Source organism: Lytechinus variegatus, chromosome 9 (genome assembly GCF_018143015.1).
Source record: "Lytechinus variegatus isolate NC3 chromosome 9, Lvar_3.0, whole genome shotgun sequence".
NCBI classification, from domain to species: Eukaryota; Metazoa; Echinodermata; class Echinoidea; order Temnopleuroida; family Toxopneustidae; genus Lytechinus; species Lytechinus variegatus.
Genome location: NC_054748.1, coordinates 13147356 through 13172274, shown reverse-complemented (window position 1 = coordinate 13172274; position 24919 = coordinate 13147356). Strand labels below are relative to the sequence as shown.

General features: G+C 36.5%; 1 long non-coding RNA gene across 1 annotated transcript; it reads left to right on the top strand.

The window, feature by feature from the left end:
* The first annotated feature begins 6330 nt into the window (after positions 1–6330).
* LOC121421801 lies at positions 6331–24328 on the top strand. Its single transcript, XR_005971048.1, has 3 exons — positions 6331–7022; positions 20543–20683; positions 24151–24328. It is a non-coding gene; the product is annotated as an uncharacterized LOC121421801 (long non-coding RNA).
* The last annotated feature ends 591 nt before the right edge of the window (positions 24329–24919 follow it).

Sequence of the window (24919 nt, the reverse complement as noted above, 5' to 3'; positions counted from 1 at the left end):
TGATGATGATGATAAGGAGGAGCTGTTCGTCTATGACGTCACAGAATCAAAATTATTACTATAAACGCATTATTATTTTATTGTGTTAACGAATATTCATCAAATCGTCACCAATATACATTTCCAATTTCTCTCTGCATTTATTAAAAGCAACTTGATGTCAGGGTGAACTTCCCCTTTAACGATGATAACCAAGATCGGAGTGATAATGGTCGAAGTCGATATGGATGATATCCTATGCATACTTGTCAACACTGATGAATGACGAAAAAACGGACTCAGGAAGGGAGTGGAGCAACGGTCTGGCATAACTGGATAAATGACGGGCCAGTTCGTCTTTTTTGTGTGTGTTTGCACATCTCCCCTTAACACGTCCGCCTCATGAATATGTATTTGTGCCAACTACCGAATTTTCGTGCACTCCATTTGTTTTGCGTCATTATCCCCCGAATTATATTGTTATGCATTCCTTACTTTAAAGGAAGAGTAACTGACCAAAAATGAGAAAATCAGTATTTAGCTACAATCTACTATTAACTGATAGTATTAGAAACATTCTCTTTTGAAGTTTACCCTTTGGGGCAGTCAGCCGAATTTAAGATCTGCCTTTCGTATGGGTATCTTCATTTCTTCGCTGTATGGGCGGGGGGCATTTGGCTTGTGCAAGAGAGTTTTCTGTGACAGAGGGAAAAAAATCAATTTGAAAAATGGAGAGTGCATGTTCTTGACGGCTGTGAAGATAACTTTCGTAAACCAGCTTGACGTTATACCAGCTAAAAGCTGTCCTGTCGAGTTTCGACGAGAGCAATATTATTTACCGTCCATTTTGTGTGATATTTGATGAATTCTTATCAACTATTTAAAAAAAAAAAAATCTGTAGAGCGGTAGAGTTGGCAACTGTCCCGATGCGAAAAAACCGGTGAACCGCCGTTCCCGTTGCTAAGCAACCACTGATACAAATGCATTGTTGTTGAGGGCTCGTTACTTAATTGTGATGTATTATTCACAAACACTCTCCCCATGAAAACCAATATTGCGCGCTCGATCAGAAGGTCGAACTGAATAAAAGCTAGTTCATATCATTATCATGGAGAATGATACCAGTATACATTTTCATTATCTGGATGGTAACTGTACGGTGCGGCCCACAGAAAAGGAGACCCGTCCCTGAAGTAAGATGTCTCATTTAATTGCGTGTGTTTCGATAAAGAATTTACATTAGTCGTAGGAATGGCCTTTCTTCTGATTCGAGACCAAATACCTTCTGAATTGTTCACACGTTTCGGAGTAAAAACAATAAATTTGAAGACATTTTAGAAACAACTTGCGTCGAATGGGCACCCACTCTCATCAATTCCTGGTGAAAGAAACTTAAAGGACAGGTCCACCCCAACAAAAAAGTTGATTTGAGAAAAAGGAGAAAAATCCAACAAGCAAAACACTGAAAATTTCATCAAAACCGGATGTAAAGTAAGAATGTTATGACATTTTAAAGTTTTGCTTAATTTCACAAAACAGTTATCATGGTTATATGCACATCCTGGTCGGTATGCAAATTGGCAGACTGATGACGTCACACACTCACTATTTCTCTTGTATTTTATTATATGAAATATGAAATATTCTAATTTTCTCCTCCTTGTCAAGTGAAACAAAGTTTCATTTCTCCCTGATCATGTGGAATTACCATTGTTTTAACATTTTATGGTTAAGTTAAGTTGGTCCTTCTTGTCAAATCTGTAAAAATTGAAACATTGTATTATTCAAACAATAAAATACAAAAGAAATAGTGAGTGATGGACATCATCGACTCTCTCATTTGCATATCACCGAGTTGTGCATTTAACTGTTTTGTGAAAATTAAGCAAAACTTAAGAATGTCGTAACTTTCTTATTTCACATCCGATTTCGATGAAATTTGTATCGTTATGTTTGTTTGATTTTTCTTTATTGATTCAAATCAACAATTTTCTGGGGTGGACTTGACCTTTAACAAAGAACAAAACATATATGCTAATGACCATCCATTTCTGGGCGCACGGTCGAAAGTCCAAAGAGTTCCTCCAACAATTTTCATGCGCAACTTGATTTTCAAGTTAAATTTTTAACTATTCTTTCTCATCTATGCTTTAAACATTCATATTGGGTATCAAAGTGGAGGGGAAAATGTCTATGGGAACCAACTAAAAACGTAGGTTTTGTATAGCGCACGTATCAACCTTTTTAGGTGCTCACGGCGCTCCTAATATAGGTTTTCCAGGTCAAATTTCCGCAGATTGGAACCAATCGTCCATACAGGTATTTCAAATGTCCGTGTTCATTAGCAAATGTCCGAATAAGAATATGGATGTCCGATTAGGGATTTCAAATGTCCCGATTGGGGATTTCAAATGTCCACGTAGGTTCAAAGTGTCCATATAGCTAAATCAAATTCCCGATTAGGGAAATCAAAAGTCACATAGGGAACTAAATGTCCAATTAGAGAGTGAAATATCCCAACTGGGAAAACAAATGTCGTATAGGGATCTCAATTGTCCACGGTTTGAAATAATGATGACTCGAACGTGATAACTTCATTTTTTATCTTTCGCTTTTTCATTTTCTGTCACTCAGTTTTCCCTTTTTCTTCCTGCTCGATCTATCCATTTGTTAGGCAAGGGATTCACCCCCTCGTTTCAGAAATTTGCTGACCTCCTTGATTTTTATCCTTATTTTTATTTATTTATTTATTCTTTTTTTTGGGGGGGTGTCATTGCCCAGTATGTTTTCATCATCTCATTTATATATTTTTGTATACATTTATATATTTCTTCCCTTTTCATTCTACCCTGCACCTGTTTTGGAGCCGTTTATGCATGTCTTGGTGAAGATGGAGCGCCTTTTTGTATCAGGCTCTTTTCTCTTCCTTCCATTCATTCCATCTTTTCAACCTTTCCTTCTCTACTCATTTGTTATAGGAAAACAAACAAATGTCATATAATTATTTCAATAGTCTCTATATATATGGGTGTAAAATTTTAAGTTTCTTGCACATTCTGTTGTTTATTTACCAAATAATTACATTCCTTCCATTACATATCGAACGCCACACAACATGATCTACACACAAACTAGGGATATTATTTACAATATTGTTTACTCCAACCCAGAATATGTAAATCTAAACATTGCATTTAATTTCATAATTCATATGAAAACTCATTTTGAGGAAAAGTTTGATCCTTACAGTTATGAAACCTATTTAACTCATAAAAGTAATTGTTTAATTCTTCTTATAAAGTATCAGTTTATATACAGATAATTTTTTTTTCAGTCTCTCACCGTTCCCAAACATGTAATTCATCTTCTTGCAAGCACAAATGAAAATTATTTATATTTATGTCTGTGTTTTTATCATGAAGATATCTACAACCTTATTTTTGTGCCATATGCTAAATCATCTCTTCTTGAAAATGTATGTTAATTCAAAACGGTTACATTTCATACACTCATTTGCATTACCTGAGGCATAACGTGCAACAATCTTGAATGCATTTAGAAATCCTCTTAATAATATTTTGGTTATTCAGATAAACGTCTTAGACGATATGATTTTCAATGTTGGATTTAATTTTAATTACTTTAAGTCGATTTGATTAGATGGGATGTGTAGGGTGTATCTGACTCGATAAGAAGTAATTACTTTGATAGGCTCACTCAGGCAGGGTAGCCATTTTAAATTCTTGTTGTTAAAAAAAATCATTATTATGCAACTAACCTTGATTTATTAAAAGTATCTATCAAACAATGGTTATGTCATATTTATTAAAAATTATTCATATTTTTCATCATTGGTTAATTATCTTGTTTTGGACCACATATGGAAGACTAGCATAGTGATGCCTCTACATTTTCTATGTTCGATGAGAACAGATACTTAGACATACCAATCAATTTCAACGCATTTTCCTTAAAATAAATGTTATTTATGTTACACTCTCGGTATAAAGCATGTTTGTTTCTGATAAGCTTTCAATAAATTTTCAAGTATTTTTCCCCTTTTTCTTTCAATAAACTAAATTGTAATTAGTTTTTACCCTATTGTTTGATTAAGCTTTACTACTGAACAGAATTTCGATATTTAATGTGTACATTTGCCATACATTATAAGAAGAATGCTATCTTTTCAGCATTAGCAAATGGACATTTGAATTACCTAAACGACATTTGATTTACCTATGTACGACTTGATGTCTTAATTTATGCATGATTATGTAACATTTGCTATTGAACGGGTATTTGAATTCCATATGGACATCTTATTTACCTATAAGGACATTTGATTTGCAAGATGGACATTTGATTTACCTTATTGAAAATAAATTCTATTGTGCGGACATTTGACTTCTCTAAGGACATTTTATTCATCTGTTGGGATACAATTATGGCTAATGGGACATTTGAATTCCATATTGACATTTGAATTACCTAATCGGACACTTGCTCTGACACGGCGGACATTTGACCTGGAAAACCTATATAAGGGTGCTGATTCATCTATGGCAACGCGCATGCTTCGCTTACTCATAATTCGAGACGCAAATCATGACTATTCATATTGGGGTAATATAATAGACCAGTTCGTAGTTACTTCATGGACAATTTTGGTCAAATGACCTTTCATTTCTTTCATCATAATAGGCAGATTTCAAAGCAAGATATTACGTAAGCTTGCCTTACATAGCAGGATGAAGAAATTGAATAGACCAGGTGACTAGTATAGCACACAAATGAACGCTCAATGAAGGCATTTGTTGCATAACTTCTTTGAATGCAATTCTTAGCATGTTGCACAATGTACTTTGCAAATTGTGAAATACCAGTCGTTCGTGGAAGTATTGTCGTTTTTTGTGGATGTAAATGAAAACGACAATTCAAAAGAATGTATGAATAATCAAGACATCAAAGTTGGTGCCTATCTCATTAGATTTTAAAACGCCATGTCACTTTAGTACAAATGACCTTCTTCTGATCATGCGTAGAATCTTTTGATCATGCGCAGAAAGGAACTACGAAATGGCTTATAGTTCTTTAGTTTATAATCTATGCGGAGGCAGCAGTTATTTTCTTTGCTGTTATGCTGAATGCAAGCGATACGTCTGATGTGGCACAGACTACGAATTTTATCCACAATTCGTAGTCTTTGCCACATCGGACTATCGCTTGCGTTCAGCATAACAGCAAAGACAATAACTGCAGCCTCCGCCTCAATTTTAGGCTAATAGGCCTTAGGCTGAGATCTATATCTAGATCCAATTTTTAAACAATCATCAAATTGCCATTCATGCTAGGCTAAGCTTTGGCATTAACTTTATCCCAAATCTGGACCTGTATAATGCCTGCAGCTGATTGAACGACACAGTTAACTTAGAACTGGTTTACGTTTACTTACGCTAGACTAATGAGCTTGGTAGCCTTAGAATAACATGTCTAGTCAGTATATAGAACTTATACCACAATGGCCGATTTCGAGCACTGGAAATTAAAAACTAGATTATTGGTAAAGGAAATGATCAATTAAATTTGGTTGATCAAGAGAGTTTACTCGGCGATTGCAACATACGCAGAGCCACGCGTTCATATAAACAGTTACCTGCATATTCTGCGCACTGACGTCAATTTGTACCTGCCGTATAATAAGTATATCAGAGTCCATCAAGATCTAGAACTAGAGACTAGGCTAGATCTCAACTAAATTCATTAAGATCTAGGACTAGTTCTATATACGGACTAGACCTGTACACACGCGTGACCAAATTATTTCCAGACACCCCCTAAACGAGTTTTTATCTGTGTGCAAATAACCCCCTAAACAAGTTTTTCGCGGGCTTTATTTACACATTTCGGCCCCTAAAAAGTTGTCACCAAAACATGACCCCGGGGAAAAAACTTGGGGAAAAAAACATACCTTAAACACGTTCGGCTATCTTTTTAAAAAAAAGTTTTTTTTAAGTTCTTGCAAATCGGTGTTTTTTATATCCTTAACGAGGGGGAGGGGGTCGACTCGCCGTACGGCCGCCGTAGAGCAAATGTGAAAGAGCTATTACCAAGAAAGGAACATTTCACAAATTTAACTCACTCGATCCATGCTCGATCTATAATCAGGCTCATTGTTATTTTTTCCGCGGGGGGGGGGGGGGCGGTGGCGGTAAAAAGATTCCAAGCCCGCACTTACCCCTTACCTATGACAATGTTTGAAAAGAAATAATGTGTACTTCCTTCTTGAAAGACTAATCCGGAGGTCCGGAGGTTTAGAGTTAATATGAATTTCCTGTTCATCACGCTCGGGCCCGGCCACACCATGACTCCACTTCCTCACAAAACCGAGACCAAGAGCACTACGTGCAACGCTCAGTATGCATGTGACCGGATATCGTTTGGTGCATTTGGGTTTCATTGTGACCGTGCTTTACATACATAGTTTCACGTTACATATACCCGCATATACCACCAAAACGGACAGAGCAGACAGACTGAACAGGCGCAAAGGACAGCAGCATTCCATTGCCTATCGTGAGATATTATACATATCAAAATATTCAGACGCATGACCACTAGTTAATGGATCACTGGTTAGTTTAAAAAGATAAATGGGATTCGGTCAAGCTCTGCATGAGAGAACGCCTTTCAACGATATCATGCGTTTTGAGAATTCTTCATCCGTCGAAAGCATTCCGACCCGAGGATTCGCCGAGCCGTGCGATATAGAATAAATTATTTGTCTTAATGAAAGTACGAGTGGACCTCTCTCGAGTCTCATTCCACGGATTGTCTTTTCTCCTACTCGGGGTGGAATTAAGTGTGTGCGTACACAACAGATTAAAACATCGACAATTACCATCTATCTTCATGAGCTAATGCTGCTGTAACGGTAATTATTGTTCCAATGGTTATCTTCGAATTGGATTAATACACACGCTATTGCCTACTGGATCAAGTACACCGGAGCCGGCATTAACCCCAAATTAAGCACCAAAAACAGGTAGGAATCCATTAAAAAATTGTTTTATTTCATTATATTTCTGCGCGTTAGGTGCTGCCTCTTAATGCACATTTGTTTCTCTCTCTATGCAGGCCTATAAGCAATTTCCTAAAGTATGAGGTTTTGTTGAGTAATTAAATTCTATTTGATTGAAGAGATATAATGATAAAAACATCTTCGAAAATGATATTGAGTTATTGAAACAAAGTAAGATAAGTAGTTTTGCATTATACTATCAAAACGTAAAATCCCAAAGGTTTTGCATTTGTAGAATCCCTTATTTTTCTCTTCCTTTAGACCGGAAGGTGGAGGAGGGGGGGGGGGGGGGTAGCCAGACCGTGCTAGAAAGAACACAATGTCACACAGTATCATCAAAGTGTGTTCTCATAGTGGACTATGGGAAAATATTATTTACTATTTGAAAATGTCAAAATTCAACAGTGTGAAGATAATAATAGTCAGTTCTTATATAGCGCATAACATTTATGAATAATATCTCTATGCGCTTCCAAAGGACTTGGATATTATTACCCTGGCTGTAGCTCAAGCAGCTTTTACGCGCTCGGCATATCAAGGAATAAATTCCTGCCAGGTACCCATTCACCTCACCTGGGTTGAGTGCAGCACAATATGGATAATTTCTTGCTGAAGGAAAATACGCCACATGACTGGGATTTGAACCCACGACCCTCTGTTTCAAAGTCCAGAGACTAATCCACTGGGCCACAACGGTCCACAAGATATTTTCACACTGTGGACAACTTGACAGTGTGACTGTTCACAGGCGTGTTCACATGGTCGACTTTGTGAATATGTGATGCACACGGGTTAAATGCTCACATTTAAAGGACAAGTCCACCCCCAACAAAAGGTTGATTTGAATTAAAAAAAAAAATCCAATGAGCATAACAGTGAAAATTTCCGCGAAAATTTCATCAAAATCGAATGTAAAAAAAGAAAGTTACGACAATTTTAAGTTTAGTTCAAAGGGGAATTTCACCCATCATGCGTGTCACTGAGATGTGTATACGGTATAAACTGTTTTGTGAAAAATAAGCCAAACTTTAAAATGTCATAACTTTGTTATCAGACATCCTATTTTGATGAAATTTTCAGCATTATGCTTGCTTGATTATTGATTCAAATCAACATTTTTCTTGGGTGGACTTGACCTTTAACAGTGTGAATGTCATTTCCCATTGTAATCCACACTGCGGCACACACTATGGAACGCTGTGTTCTTCCCAATAGGGGAAGTTGTTTTGAGAATAAAATTCATTCACTATATGACTATACGCTAGATAAAAACAAGCACGAGCGTTAGCGAATGATAATAGTTTTTCCTCTCCAGAAACCTCCCCTAGCTGGCTAACAGCGTAATAATGACTAATGCAAATTAAAAATATGTGTGATATATTTAGAGGAGGCAATTGCCCAAAATCCAATTTACGTTCACGTTATCCTATATATGGAACTATTATAGAGATGGACATTCATCGATCAGTTCATGAATTCACTAATACGTGACTGTCATTTTACTCCGATAGACATTCTCTTCATATTTGTCTACCTACTGTGTTTCGTCGTCAATAAGGCCATGAGTTGAATGACGCAGGTCGCTATCGGACATAAATATTGCACAAGTTGTATGATATATCACTGAAATCCTGGAAAATCGATATGCACTTCTGGGTCCCGTCTTACAAAGAGTTACAATTGATCCAATCAATCGCAACCTTATGGAAATCCACCAGTGTCATAATTTTTTCTACAGGAAATTTGCACAATGTCCTTGGTAAACAAAGAGAAGCACAGTGAATTTTCAAGGAGCTTCCAACACATGTGTTGAAAGCTCCTTGGAATTTTCAAGAAAACAATGAATGCATGAATATAAATCATAGTTAGAAAAAATATTTTGAACAAACATGCATAATAGATGTTGACGTTGCTGGCCGTCCATAGTTGCGATTGATCAGATCAATCATAATTCTTTGTAAGTCGGGACCCTGGTTTACATTTGATTATCTTAGCTCCTCGCGTTCTATTTGGGGAAATGAATGCATATTTTAAGATAAAGACAATATTGTGATTGAGTGCTTCTTATTCATAATCCCTTTTGTTAGTTGCTAGGTTTCCTCCTAATATTCCAGAGGTATATCTATACGTATAGCACGTAGAGATCGTGTATCTTTCATTGTTATTGAGGTCATTATGTGTGTGCGGAAGTTTGCGGATGGAATGATAACATATTTTATATCACAAACTCGTCTGCTTCTCAATTTTGCTGGTGCAAATCTTAAGTACGTTGGTTGAAAGGCATATTCTGACACTGGAAATAAGCCAACAAAAAAAAGAGAAAAGGGAAATATGTCCCTTTGTAAATAATCAGATACGCCTTGGTATAATAGGGGCCATAGGCGGCGGAAACGGGGGGGGGGGGGAGTGTCCCATTTAAATTTGAGATGGGGGACGATCCCCCCTAAATTTTTCGTTGATAACCTTTTCTTTGCTTGGATATTTTAATGGTTCCCCCTAAAATTGTTGGCTTCCGCCGCCAATGAGAGGGGGAGTGGGGTAAATATTCTGATACAGGAAATCAGCCATCAAAAAACAAGAAAAGGGAATACTTTTGTAAATAATCAGAAACGCCTTGGTATAATAGGGGAGAGTGGGGGTCAATAAGGCCACCTTATTCATATTTTCTATTCATACCTTTTTATGCTTATCCGCAGAAATTAGTTGTCTAATATTAGGTCTACAGTAAACATATATTATCCAATAAAAATGTGAGATCTTATCAATCTTATTTGCATATTAATGAGCATTAAACTTTGTTGTCAAGTGGTCTTATATACTGTAAAAATAATATTGAGTACAATTTTAACCAGCACGAGGGTAATTATGTGTCCAACCAATTTTTTGCAGTATTCCAACCAATGCGGGAAGCTTAATCTCGAGTAAGGTTAAAAAATAAGAAGCAATTACTTTCGAATGGGCAAAATTTTTCATCACACTGGATAAATAAAAATGCCCATTGTTAGTTGCACACAATCATGGAACATGTTTACCCATTTTTTTTAAGTGTAGTTGATTAAGAATATCACTGGCCCCGAAAATTTTATCAGAATCAAATGTAAAATAAGACGAGGTATTTGAAGTTTCCATTCCCCACTTCAAAGTACACACGCCCCACAGTGTGCGTCACAGTGCGTTCACAGTGTGCAACACGATGTGACACCACCTACACACTGTTAGACTATGTGATTACGCTGTGGACCGTCACACTGTCGACGTATCCACAGTCTGAAAATATCTTTACACTGTTGAATTCGAGTATTTTAACAGTGTGATTTGATATTCTCACATCGTCCACTCTGTGAACACACTGTAATCACACAGTGTGAAAATATCTCCACACTGTTGATTTTGAGTATTTTAACAGTGTAAATAATATTCTCATTTCGTCCACTCTGTAGACACACTGTGATCACACTGTGTGAAACTGTGTGGAAATGTTTTCACACTGTTGAATTCGGGTATTTTAACAGTGTAAATAATATTCTCAAATTGCCACTCTGTGAACACAGTTTGACCACACTGTATGAAAATATATTCACACTGTTGAATATTGAGTATTTAACAGTGTTAATAGTATTCTCACTTCGTCCACTCTGTAGACACACTGTGATCACACTGTGTGAAACTGTGTGGAAATGTTTTTACACTGATGAATTTGAGTAATTTAACAGTGTAAATAACATTCTTACATCGTCCACTCTGTGATTACACTGTGGAAATATCTCCACACTGTTGAATTTGTGCCTTTTAACACTGAACAATGTTTTCATATAGTCCTCTATGTGAACACACTGTGATCACACTGTGTGAAACTGTGTTCTTTCCATCAGGGTTTATTGTCACACATCAGCACATCCTGGGTTGAACATGACTTGTATGTAGTATGTATGAATGTGTGTATGTATGTATGTATGTATGAAAAGGGGAATCGATGATGATTACACACATCTGGTATTTCCGGTATGAGGTTCGTGATTAAAGGTAAATGCCAGTTTTGGTAACGACATCAAAATGAGTTCGTACAGAATCCAAGAAATTACCACCAAAGTGTCTGTTTGTATAAATGAAACATACGTGCCGAAGAATTCTGGAAGAAATTGTGTAATTGGCAATTGCTGAGAAATCAGCAAATAAGCATAGGATTCGGGTCAAGCGTCGGGCCCGACACTCAAAAAATAAATTATACACTGCCCCACGTGCACTTATCTGTGTTAGTGATCTTCAGCGTGAACGTTTTTCAGCGTAGATTTCAAGATTTCACAAAGTTTGCTTTATGAAAATGTACCAGATCTAGATCCTCGATGATATACTGACAATTAAGTCTTGTTTTACAAACTTTCTCATGAAATCAGTGTTTATACTGCAACTACTGGCATTTCTATTTAAGAGAAAAATATTACACGGGCCTTGATGGAACAAACAATGCTTTATACTATTATTATCTTTTTTAATTCCTAAAATTATATGTATGCTATTTTTGTTATTTAGACTCTTTAGTTATTTTTGTAGCTCCTGTAGATGGTACAATATTAGTTTATTATATTTAATTGTAAGTGCATATAAAATTAAGTATGTATTAATATGTGCCTAATAAATATAATATTATTAATAATAACAATAATAATGAATAATAATATAATATAGGATTTGTATAGCGCACGTATCCACCGTGCTAGGTGCTCAAGGCGCTCCTATATTACCCCGCATAAGTTAGTCTATACCGATTCTGGTGCGCATAGCTTTTTGAGGAATTTCTTCCTGCCGATACCCATTATCATTATTTATCATCATTATTATCATCAATATTATTATTCGGGAAAAACTTAAAATAACCTAGAAGGATAGAAATGAAATACGAAGTGAATTAATTGGCTCCATCATTAATATGTCTCCAATGCATGATATACATACACATTAAAACACCATCAACCTTTTCTATATAACACTGTTAACTATATGAGCCACATAGTGCTTGTTTAAACAGTTTAAACAAGTGTTTAAAATCTTAAATTTTAAATATTCAATTCTCAATAAATAATAATAATAATAACGTTTTATTTACCCAGGGTAGCCACTTCAGTTAGGAAACTGCTCTACCAGCGGGCCCTGTATAACATTATATGTTATTAAGCATTGCTTAAACTTTTAACCAACTACTGTAAGGTACATGTAGTAAACAGTGTTGAATTAATATAACTTTAAAAGCGTTTTACTGTGTAAAATAAGCGAAAATCTTATAGTTTCAATGAAATATTTAGTGTTCCATATTCAACTCAGACTTTGTTGATGTGGACTTACAGTAACACGGGAGGCCAATACAGTCACAAGGGCGTGCGATTTTTATACACACATGTCCAATTGGTATATCACAATTCCGTGAGTCGGTACATTACACTACCCCCGTGACTATATAGCCTTTGCTGTACATGTATTGTACATCCGTTGTGCAGGGTTAAAATACAGTCCCCGCATTAGTTACGGACCTAATTAAACCTTTCAAATTTGACTCGGAACAAATTTGAAAAAAAAAACGATCAATGGCTTCATTGATGCATAGGCCAATAACGTTATGACTGTCACCAAAGTAATTAATACAAATATTTTAACGTTTGCGCTTCGTATGTTTATCAGATGCGTGATAATTATTGTAGAAAACAAAAAGCCTTGTATGATCGTGTGTTGAGCTAACTTGATTTTTATGTTTTATAATCTCTATTCTCAATATTATATCATCCTAACACTGAATCAGAGATTTAATCGAATTGTCCGCAATACCATCCCTTAACATTTTGGACTACGGCAGTTAGATATCTCAGTACAACATGAATGACTCCGTTACATGTACTTGAAATGCAAACAGTGAGATTAGCCCTTGATTTACCTATGTTGTCATGGCAACACGGATGAATTACGGAAAGAGGTTCGGATATGGTACTCATCCTATAGACCTATTTGACGTGGTTGTTCTGTTTTTCGATGTTACACGCATGGACCTATAAGAAAATAATAGTCGCCATATCCTAGCTGATTATGTTAATGATAACATACAACTGTTTTGACAATAACGGCTATATACCTCGGCGTATCTTTTCTTTTTAGAAAGGAATCTTTTTTCCTAGTCTTTGCGTTTGTTGGCTGATATTCTGTATCAGAATATACCTATCGATCAACAAGCTTTAGATTTGGAGCTGCAAAATTAAGCAGACGATTTTTGTGATACAAAATTTGTTTTATCGATGGCACGTACACTTCTGCACAGTGACCGTGGTGACCTAAATAATAATAATAATAATAATAATTGGCATTTATATAGCGCCATCTATCTAGAATTATTATTCATACAGACAATTTTAGAGCCCAAATACAAGTGTTATTTTGTTGGTGCACTCGACCCACTTAAAAAGTTTGTTGAACTCGCCTAATATTTTTTTCCGAGGTGACACAATATTGAAAATATTGGACGACTAGAAGGGGAATTCTCGAAATGTACGCACCACTCATCGCGCGCGCATGCAGTTTTCAATGGCAAATGCGCACTGTGTGTAGAACTGTGACTGCAGAGTGATGAACAATTCCTATTAAATTTTTTATACAGAGACTGCAGTAAATCTCTAAATGCAGAGAAAACCAACAACTGTTAGGAAGTTTGGAGTTATATTTGCTTTAATTTCATTTTATCCTATAATAATTTGAATATATATTTTAGAAATTGAGGCACAGGAAATACTATTTTTTTGCATGATAAATCGAGTGCGTAGCTTTAGGACCCCTTCTACATCGGGCGGCGAAATTAAGAAGTTTTCGAAAAACACGACGGGATTTTCGTATTAGTGAGTTTTGTAATATTTTCTACTTGGTTAATGATCTTTAGAATGTTTGCCACAAAGTAGTGAAATATAATTTGTTGAAATATTAAAATTGGGACAGTTTTTATTGTTTGAAAACAAAGTGCGTAGCTTTAGGTCCCCCATCATACAGCAGAGTCAGAGTCTTAGGGCGGGAGGGTAAGTTAAAAATTATTTGCTAAAATTCTCTGTATGAATAATAATCATAATAATGGATGTCCCATTTTTCGGTCAATACAAGGGAATATAGGACTCGCTTTGCAAAATATTGGACTCGTCTTCGACTCGTCCAATATTTATGCAAAGCTCGTCCAATATTTCCTTGTATTAACCTCAAGGCCATCCAATATTATATAAATATTCTATTCCGAGGCGCGTTTTTTTATTATTTTATTATGTTTTTTATTATGTGGAGCGTTGTGGCCCAGTGGATAAGTCTTCTGACTTTGAAACAGAGGGTCGTGGGTTCGAATCCCAGCCACGGCGTAATTTCCTTCAGCAAGAAATTCATCCACACTGTGCTGCACTCGACCCAGGTGAGGTGAATGGGTACCCGGTAGGATTAATTCCTTGAATGCATGAGCGCTGAGAGGCAGCTCGAGCTAAAGCCGGGGTAATAATAATAATAAAAGACCTAAATAACGAGAGTTACACGTCCCCTACAAGCTGTATGAGCCATGTTCCTCTGGAATATTATGAGGAAATTTCTAAAAATATGTGATCATGAATCATATACAATCAATCCAATCTCAGCCTCTATGTCTTGAAATGTTCATACATTTTCCAAAATAAAACCCATGTAACGTAAGCATTTGTAAACCAGAACAGCACATTGACTTTCCAGTTTTTAAGTGATTTATTATCCTCAGCTCGTACAATTTTTGTGCAATGTTAATTCTAGGGCAGAAATCCCTCCCCAAAGGTAGGGGGAACAGGGACTGGACAATTTGACAAGCAAAAAAAAAGTTATCACCAAAAAAGTAAGGTCATCTCGTCCAAAATACATGTTTTATTTCCATTTTGAATGATGCATTTCCTTCCATCATAAAAGACAAAAAATAGTAAGGGGGACTTTGATATTGTGCCCCCCATACTATTTTCGGTAGGGGGGCGCGTCCCTCCTGGGATTTCCGCCAATGTTAATGTCTCATCACGATAAGCTTCTGTTAACTCATTTTTTGGTCTAATTGACGGCAACCATGATGGGATCGCAAAAAATGAAATAAATAATACAGGATTTGTATAGCGCATCACGCATCCACCTTGCTACGTGCTCAAGGCGCTCCTACACCACCTACATCACAATGGATGATTGTGAAGAGAAATTTAAACAGATGAAAATGACGGTTAGTGAATTAATTAGCTAACCGATGAATATCCAGCTGTCATAGGTCAATGATGCATGTAAGTGTACCATTTCTAATGGGGGGGGGCTAGTATAGGTAACATAATATAATATATCCATTGTCATAGCAACGCACCTGGTGGGTGTGTCATAAAGCTGTCCGTAAGTTAAGAGCAACTCTAAGAACGACTGATGATCATTCCTTACGCTCGAAATAATCACCAATGAACATTTAAGGTCAATAGCATTTTACGATCAGCTTTATGAAATGGCCCCTGGTGGGTGTTTCATAAAGCTGTTCGTAAAGCTGTTCGAAATACTGGTTGTCCTTTACCCTTTCTTGTGGTAAATGGTATATTGAATTGGCGATGGTTTAGCGCCTAAGAAGGGTTCACCATCGTTATTAAATCGCTAGACTTGTGTGTTAAAATGGCACTTTTGAAAAATTCATAAAAAATAAATGTGAAATTAGAGGGTGGAGTGTTTACCACCATTAGATAGGATATATATCTGGCATTCCATATCTGACCAGGAAAGGGTACCGTAGCCAGCTCATTTTAAAAATAAATCGCCATTTATGAAGATATCTATGAATGAATCAAATTCATCGACTGAAACAGTAAAATAGCCCTAATTAGTCCTCCAGTCAAAAAATAGTTCCAAGTCACTTTTTTATCTTCCCAATTTGGGCGAAGGAAGTTCAGTAGTTACCATTTCTAGAATCAGTGTTAGATTTTGAATCATATTCATACATTTTTGTCAATCAGCAACATCAAACTGAAAAAAATTGAATGGGTTGGGTCGAACGAATATCTTGGGCCCTCATGATGTAATTAGGCTCATGGCACCTTAATTTACAATCAGCTTTATGAAATGGCTCCTGGTTCATTGCATAACACATTGGAAGTGCTTTTATTCTTCTTTGGAAGCCCGAAGTTATGACCTTTTTAGGTTTTGTTTAATTAAAAAAAACAGTTATATGCACATCCTGGTCAGTATGCAAATGAGGAGACTGGTGACAAAAAGTCATCATACACTCACTATTTCTCTTGTATTTTGTTATATGAAATATTCTAATTGTCTCCTCATTGTCAAGTAAAACAGTGAATAATTCCTTGGAATTGGCATTGTTCAATATTATATGGTTCTGTCGTGTTGGTCCCTATTGTCAAATTTGTAAAAAAATTAAATTGTATAAATTCAAATAATCAAAAACAAAAGAAATTGTGAGGGACATCATCCATTGTCCCATTTGCATATTACTGAATTGTGCATATTATTGTTTTGTGAAAAAATAAGCGAAACTTTGAAATGTCATAACTTTCTTATTTTACTTCCGATTTTGATGAAATTTTCAGCGTTATGGTAGTTTGGTTTTATCTATTTACTCCAATCAAGATCAAGGCTGAAAATAAATAAATCTATGTAACAAAATGAATAAAAATTAAAATTTCACTGCGCAAAACGTAGTGTCATAATAAATGGCATAATCTGAAAATAACAAAGTAATATAAGTTTTAATTTAGCATTGAGAAAACAGTTATACGTACGCCGTCAAAATATAAAGGTGGGCTCATGATGTCATGTTCAAACCTTCCTTTTTCTGTTACATGAAATCAAAATTATTTGATGTTTTCAAACAATCGCCAACCGGGAGGGCGGAAAAATAACTTTATCTACATTTCCTGAAGACTTCTTATTGATAAATATCTTCCTAGATAAATTGTTCGAGCGCGAGCTGAGAAATTTTGATATTACGATCTGAAAAGAAAATTTGACAGGAAAAAGATCACACCTTTTCAATGATTCGAGCTCGAAGTGCTTGCTATCTTGAATTATTTAATATTCCGATCTAAGACTATTCGTAGGAACTCATGAAAAATATGTATCCCATTAATTAATTGACCTAATGAGAGTGCGATTTTTTTAATATATATTCAGCCCTGAAGACGGGACACGTTAAGCACTTTTTGTAATCGTGAACAGGATGCACGTGTTAATAAATATTTTAAACTATTAATAAATGCGCGCGCGAAGCGCTAGTCGAAATTGTATGTAAGGTAATACGAAAAGGTGATTTTAGGTAGTTTCTGAGAATGAATATAGAAGTATACATAAAATGCGAGCACGTAGAGATGTGAGTTTTGACAAATAGACCTGAAAAGGAATATTGTTCCAATGGTGGACAAAACCTAGCTGTTACAAAAGAAATAAAAATAAATTGGTCTAGTCGTGTAAGTAAAATATTCAACCCACTGCAAGAGAGAATTTCATATAAGTATGACAAAACAGACAAAGAGGAATATATTCATTTTCACATTTTTTACAGACAGGTCCGAAATAGTTGAGTCATAACTAGGTTTCCGTGTGTCATTGCAGAAAAAAACAATAACCATTAAAAACATATAGGCCTACCACCTAACGTGCCTAGTAAATAAATTTATACGGTTTAATTGCAGATGACCATTTCAAATTTGCAATATTGACGGCCATCTTAATTTTTTATGGGGAAAATAACTTTTTACCCAAATACCATGGATATTGCAAGTATTCATTACACAATATTGCTCCTAATGAGACCAGTGTGCCTGTGACAAGAGGTTAGCTAATCTCTTCTCACAGGCGCACTACCGAATTGCGTCCTGGAATTTACTTGTTGGAATATCAATGTTTTGCTCTAGTATATCTACTGCAATTACTTCATCGCAATTCTCAATATAGAGAAAAATTAACAATTACAACGAGTCTTTGCTGTAAACTCAGACACCAATAATAATATTATATGTCGCTATGAACTTTTGGATTTTGGGTACATTGTACTGTTAATATTTATAATAAAGTGGATTCAACTGAATTGGTTTTCGCAATGATCTACGACTTTGTTTACAACCCCTTTCTGTTCTTCAGATTTGGAGTGTGAACATACGGCCACAATCAGAATTATTTGTTTGCATGCTCTTTTCAAAAACAGTAATGTTAAAACTACCCCGCCAGTGTTTAACTCTAAGAGGACTGGGCTATTTGAGATATATTAGGACGGGGGCATGATGCCCCCCTTCTGATCTCTTCCGCCGTTCGTGCGATCGCGCCGAAATTTGGCACGCACATCATTTAACACATAAACTTCAAGCCAGTATTAAAAGTATATCTGAAAATAATTATTTTACATTTTGTATTATAATAATAAAGTAAATTTATTCATGAAAAACATTATTTGCATATATTTAACACCCAATTTCACTTCAAGTTTTTTTCTTTTTCCCCAGATGCCATCTTTGTAATCTGATTTAAAGGATTCAACAAACAGAAATTACGAAAGCCAATTTTTTCCTTATGTATTTCGTTTTTCGAATTTATTACATATATTTTTTTTAGCTTTTGTTTTTCATTGTTTTTTTCAATGGAAATTATTGCAGACCATTTAACAACTAAATTAAACCCTAAACTAATTATGCATACCAATTAGAACAAAAAATAATCACCCTTTTATGAATTTCGTCTCCCATAGTCTTTGTAAACAGATTATAAAAAAATGAACCATTTTCGGCATGAAATTGTCTCGTAAAAAGTCAGGTGCCGTCGCGATGCTGTACCGTATGTCGCGAATTTGGTTTCAAAAGTTGCGCGAAAAAGCCATAAAATTATTCGGCGCTATCTTTTTACATTTCAGAAATAATGCACGAAGCTTTGAGGGGGGGGGGTCATGGCAACTTCCCAATCACTGTTGGGTATATCCACATGAAAGAGTAAACCCCAGATATATTGATCCCAGACTCGGTGAAACTGTTCGCTTCTTTAGAAGTTGAAAATCGCTCCATTTCCCGATCTCAATTTTCCAGTAAAGAACCTGAGTTTTGTACCCTGGTCAAAGAGTTCCTCTACTTCTTTCCTCCACTTTCTCTTTTTCTCCCAGGTCAATAGCTGTCAGATCATCTGTGGTAAACCCCTGAAGACCGTCCAGGTGGGTTTCATGCAGCTGTTCGTAAGTTAAGAGCGACTTTAAGAACGACTGGTATCCTTTCTTACGCGCAAAACCTCGCCAAGAAACGTTTTTATGTATATTATTTACCCCAAGAAAGGATCACCAGTCCTTGAAGTCGCTCTTAGCTTACGAACAGCTTTATGAAGCGGCCCCCCTGGGCTTGTCTACTTTCTTTCAGGATTCTTAGTTTGTCTCGATATGAAAACATCTTTACAAGCACATGTGGAGGCTTATCAATCACTGGTTTGCCATATCTCTGGCCCCGCTCGATGTTTATCTCTCCAACCCAGTTGAACTTTTCTCTCAGTAGCGTACCTAGGATTTTCCAGAGGGGGGGGGGCAAATTCGTCCGCCAAAAAATGACCAGCCCCTCCCCCAAAGAACAAAAGGTCTTCAACCGCATGTTAAGGACATTTCGCACCAGAAAAAAAAATTGACAAGCAAAAAAGGGGGGGGGTGGGTCTTCAAGTTCATAGTAGGGGGCCATTGTGGCTCGTCAGGGATCAGTTATGACTCGTCAGGGGGGGGGGCAGGGATACGTCTCTTTGTATGGGTTGTGACTCGTCAGGGGGGCAGTCTGCCCCCCATAGGTACGCTGGTGGTAGCATCTTAACCTTTTTCACAGTTTTCATTTGGAGACCTTTCTATTCCAACTATTCTCAAATTGTTCCTCCTCGAGAAACGTTCCTGCTTGCTGATACTTTCACGTTGTTTCCCGACTGCAACTTGAAGTAAACCCATCTCGGATTTCATCTCCTCTTCTTTCTGTTCCAATTTGTCTTAAGCTGTTTCTAGTTCTGCTATTCTCCTAGAGTTGAATTCAGTTGAGGCTGCGAGATTAATTTCTAACTGATTTTGACCTCCAACCAAAGTTTCCAAAGTTTTACAAACGTATGATTCAAAATCATCATGCAAACTATCGCGAGCCTCGTCCCCGGAGATACCGGACTAAGCCCGATGACGGTAGCCTTGTAAAGCTAGTCTTCACATAAGACATATGAACTTTCTGTTTAAAAGGAGCAGCATTCTCAACACAAGTCATTGACTTGGGCTTGAGGCTGAATATTCAGATTATTTTCCCTAAGTGAAGGGTTTGCACAGCAGAAAATACTAAATCCGGGGTCATTTGGTATGCAGATCCTATGAACATAGTATCTGAAAGCGCTATATAGATGTTATCAACACTAATCATGCTAATCACCAGGTTGTAGCAACTGTTTCCCCTTTCATTCCTCTCTTAACGACACCACCATTTTCTTTAATTTCCCAGAATCTTTTAGAATGACGCTTCAGGGAAGTCAAACTGCCTTTAAAGTAGTCCTTGTCTTCTGTCTATGCTGTGTGGCGGCTCTCGTGGTAGTACTCTCGATAACTACCGACTCGACGGGATTAATGCCCTTTAAATCTCCAGGTAAGTTTTTAAAGTTACACTTCGTAATTCTGAAGGTTCTTTATTCCGAAGGTTCGTAATTCCGAAACACGTAAATTGCCTATACCTCGATGTTCGATAATCCGAAAACGAAATAAAGTTCGTTGTTCCAAAAAACGAAATAAAGTTCGTTAATCATTTCGTTTTCGGACTAACGAACCTTCGGAATTACGAACCTCATTTCGTTTCGGATTAACGAACCTTCGGAATTACGAACCGCACTTCGTTTTCGGACTAACGAACCTTCGGAATTACGAACCGCACTTCGTTTTCGGACTAACGAACCTTCGGAATTACGAACCGCACTTCGTTTTCGGACTAACGAACCTTCGGAATTACGAACCTCATTTCGTTTTCGGACTTACGAACCTTCGGAATAACGAACCTTCGGAATATCCGAACCTTCGGAATAACGAAGCTTCGGAATTACGAATGTATGCGGCTTTTAAGAGCAAGCTCTTTATGAACATTGGGACGGGGCAGATGGCAGCTGTCCCAATTTTTTTTTCAAGTATATGAAAAGGAGAGGAGAAGGGAGAATCAAAAGTTGAAAAAAGAGAGGTCCTGGTCGTGTAACTCTGTAAGTCCCCAGGTACAATTCCTGGGATTAATAATTTGTTTGTTAAATGGGGCGGCACCCATCAATATATATATATATATTAAAAAAAAGGGATAAAGCAACAAGGCGCTATTTCGAGGCCCCACTTAAAGGACAAGTCCACCCAAACAAAAACTTGATTTGAATAAGAAGAGAAATATCCAACAAGCATGACACTGAAAATTTCATCAAAATCGGATGTTAAATAAGAAAGTTATGACATTTAAAATTTAGCTTCATTTCACAAAACAGTTATATGCACATCTCGGTCAGTATGCAAATGAGGGAACTGATGACATCACTCACTCACTATTTCTTTTGTATTTTATTATGATGAATATTTTGATTTTCTCGTCATTGTCATGTGAAATGAATTATCATTCTTCCCTGAACACGTGGAATTTCATTATTTCAACATTTTGTGCTTCAGGCAAGGAGGTCCTTATCATAAAATTCATAAAAATGGAAATATTGTATAATTCAAACGATAAAAAACAAAAGAATTAGTGAGTGAGTGACATCGACTCTCTCATTTGGGTGTAACTGGCTCGTTCATATGACTATTTTGTTAAAAATAAGCAAAACTTTGAAATGTCATAACCTTCTTATTTTACATCCATATTTTGATGAAATTTTCAGCATTGTGCTTGTCTGATTTTTCTCTATTGATTCAAATCAACATTTGTTTGAGGTGGACTTGACCATTAATAGTACTCCGAAAACGGCCGGCACCCATCGATATAACAAAACTGGATATAGCAAAAAAGGCAGCGCTATTTTGAGGCCACAATTAAAACTAATCTAAAACAATGAGGTCCAAAGTACCTGTGTACGGCGGTTGGCCGTTTGCTATGCGAGGATGTTAGTCTGTTCTCAATGACAAATTTATATTTATTTTGTTAACGTTACATGATGATTCGTATTTTGCTTGTAGCATTTCACCAATTTGGGGGTCGCATAACCAACACTTCCTTGTTTTACGAATGTACGTACCACGGGACATTTTGTTACGATGACGACGTGAGTAAACGTTGCAAGCCTCGAAGGTGTGTGTGTGTGTGTGTGTGTGTTAGAGTATGTGGGTAGGAGGGTGTGTGTGTGAGGGATGGTTCTGGATGCTTGACACTGTCTGACAAAGTTGCGGTCAAATGGGGGCAATAGACCAGTTCGTAGTTACTTCATGGGCAATTTTGGTCAAATGACCTTTCATTTCTTTCATCATGATAGGCAGATTATATTACGTAGCTTGCCTTACATAGCAGGATGAAGAAATTGAATAGACCAGGTGACTAGAATAGCGCACCAATGAACACTTAATGAAGGTATTTGTTGCATTCCTTCTTTGAATGCATATCTTAACAGGTTGCACAATGTACTTGACAAACTGTGAAATACCAGTCGTTCGTGAAAGCATTGTTGTTTTTTGTGGATGTAAATGAAAACGACAATTCAATAGAATATATGAATAATCAAGACATCAAAGTTGGTGCTTATCTCAGGATTTTAAAGCATCATGTCACTTTAGTACAAATGACCTTCTGATCATGCGTATAAATCTTTTGATCATGCGCAGAAAGGAACTGCGAACTGGCTTATACGCCCCGCAATACGCTTTTTATGTTGTTAGTTGGTAAAATTAACGGTCTCGTGCCTAGACCTTGCCCAGACCATGATCATAAACGCATCGGTTGTTCAATTTATCTTGCCCAGAGAATGTAGGTCTTCTTGGGCTTGCTATGAAAACTCACTTTACCTTAGTCTGCTTTACACTCTGGTATGCAATTCGCCTATACCAATTAATGCCCAGACAGTGTGAAGTATTTCTGAGAAATTGGTAGCTGCAGATTTTCCCAGGAAATTGAACACCTTAAAACAAACGTTATATGTAGACAAGCGTGATCCTTGTACTAATTTTTTTTTTACTGAGGCAGTTTTCATTTGGAATAGAAATGCTTTACCATGTTCTATAATAATTTCAAAATAACAATAGGTGCGGGGTTGCATGAGTTGCACTCCAAACTTTTCGCAAATTCTCTTCTCCATTGGTAAACAGACCACTTATTGTTGTACTTTCCAATTTCAAGTGGCATGTACATCATGACGTATGACATTCGTGGGTGTTTTTTATTGCAAATCAAATGATAAACCAGGTGCTCATACAATCATATGGTTTACTCATTAATTACATTGGAAATGGCGTTTTTTCTGTTTTCGTGCCTTTGTCTTAGGGCTTTTATCTATTGTATTCATTTAATGTTGATGTGATTATTTCTTTATCGTTTATCATTATCACTATTATTATTGTTATCATTATTATCATCATCATCATTATCATTAGTATCATTACCACTCTTATTGTTATTATCAATTTTGTTATTGTCATTTTTATTGTTACTACTATGATTGTCATTATTATCATCATCATCATTGTTATCATTTGCCTAGTCTGGTTGTTATTCTAAAAATATTTGGTGTTAGTACATTGTACGTTCAATCTCCGTGGTGTAATGCCAAACACCTAGGATATTTCTTCTCGGGACAGCATCTGGTGCCGGGTTAATACCCCAGTTTTTCTTTTAATGCCCCAGTTTTTCGAGGCTGCAATACCTTTGGTGTTACGTTCAAATTATGTGTTGTAATTTTAACACCTTGACAGTATGTGCTGCTCTCGGGACTGGTGTCGGTTACTGTTTAACACATTTTTTTTTCGAGTTGAAACAACACCTCAGGCGGTACATACACAGTCTATGGTATACCTTAAGGAGTGGTCCTTGACACCAACCGGTATAAGTTTAACACTCCAGTTTTCGGGTGTATAACAACACCATTTAAAAAAAATCTTTATTTTCAGGCTTTTCCAGAAGTTCTATCCGCTCAAGATTCAATTCAACTTACGCACCACAAACCGAAAGCGGTAATCAAACTAATACCGGAAGTTCAAAACCATCAACGTCTATTGAGATGTCAACTGAATCGACATTGAATGTCACAGGTCAAGATAATTCAACGAACAAGCACAGACCAAAGCTGTAAAGAAAGAAAAAGGTGAGATTTTCGGGGGGGGGGGGGATTCAAGCAGGGAGTAATAATGGTACTGGGGGCCCGTTGCAAAAAGAGTTGCGTTATAAATGAAAGCCAAACAATCAATCGCAAGTCTCAAATGCGCGCTGTTGATTGGTTGATAATCAAGTTGCGCATGATTTTTAGAGTTGCGATTGATTGCAACTCTTTCTACCCCAGGACTCATGGGGCAATCACCCTATGATACCCCGATGGTGAAAATAAAAACGCTCGAAAAAGTCAACGAACTGTTGCATTATCTTACTATCGAAGAAATTTGTGTGTTTTCCTAGGTAACCACTTCTAAAAAGGTAAAAATCAGTTTTCAAATCGTTCACACAGTCAAATCCCCCAGCTAGTAAGTTACATACTTGACATTTATTTGTATACATGTATGTGATATAATATTATATTATAAGCATGTTTCCTTTACATACTTCCTTTGCATTCTTTCAAAATTATTACTTTGCATCCCTGTAATACTGCTGTGGAAGTGCATGAAGAACAGTATCGTAAAAATTGGTCGCAATGAAACTACATGTATATCCGTGTTATGTTGT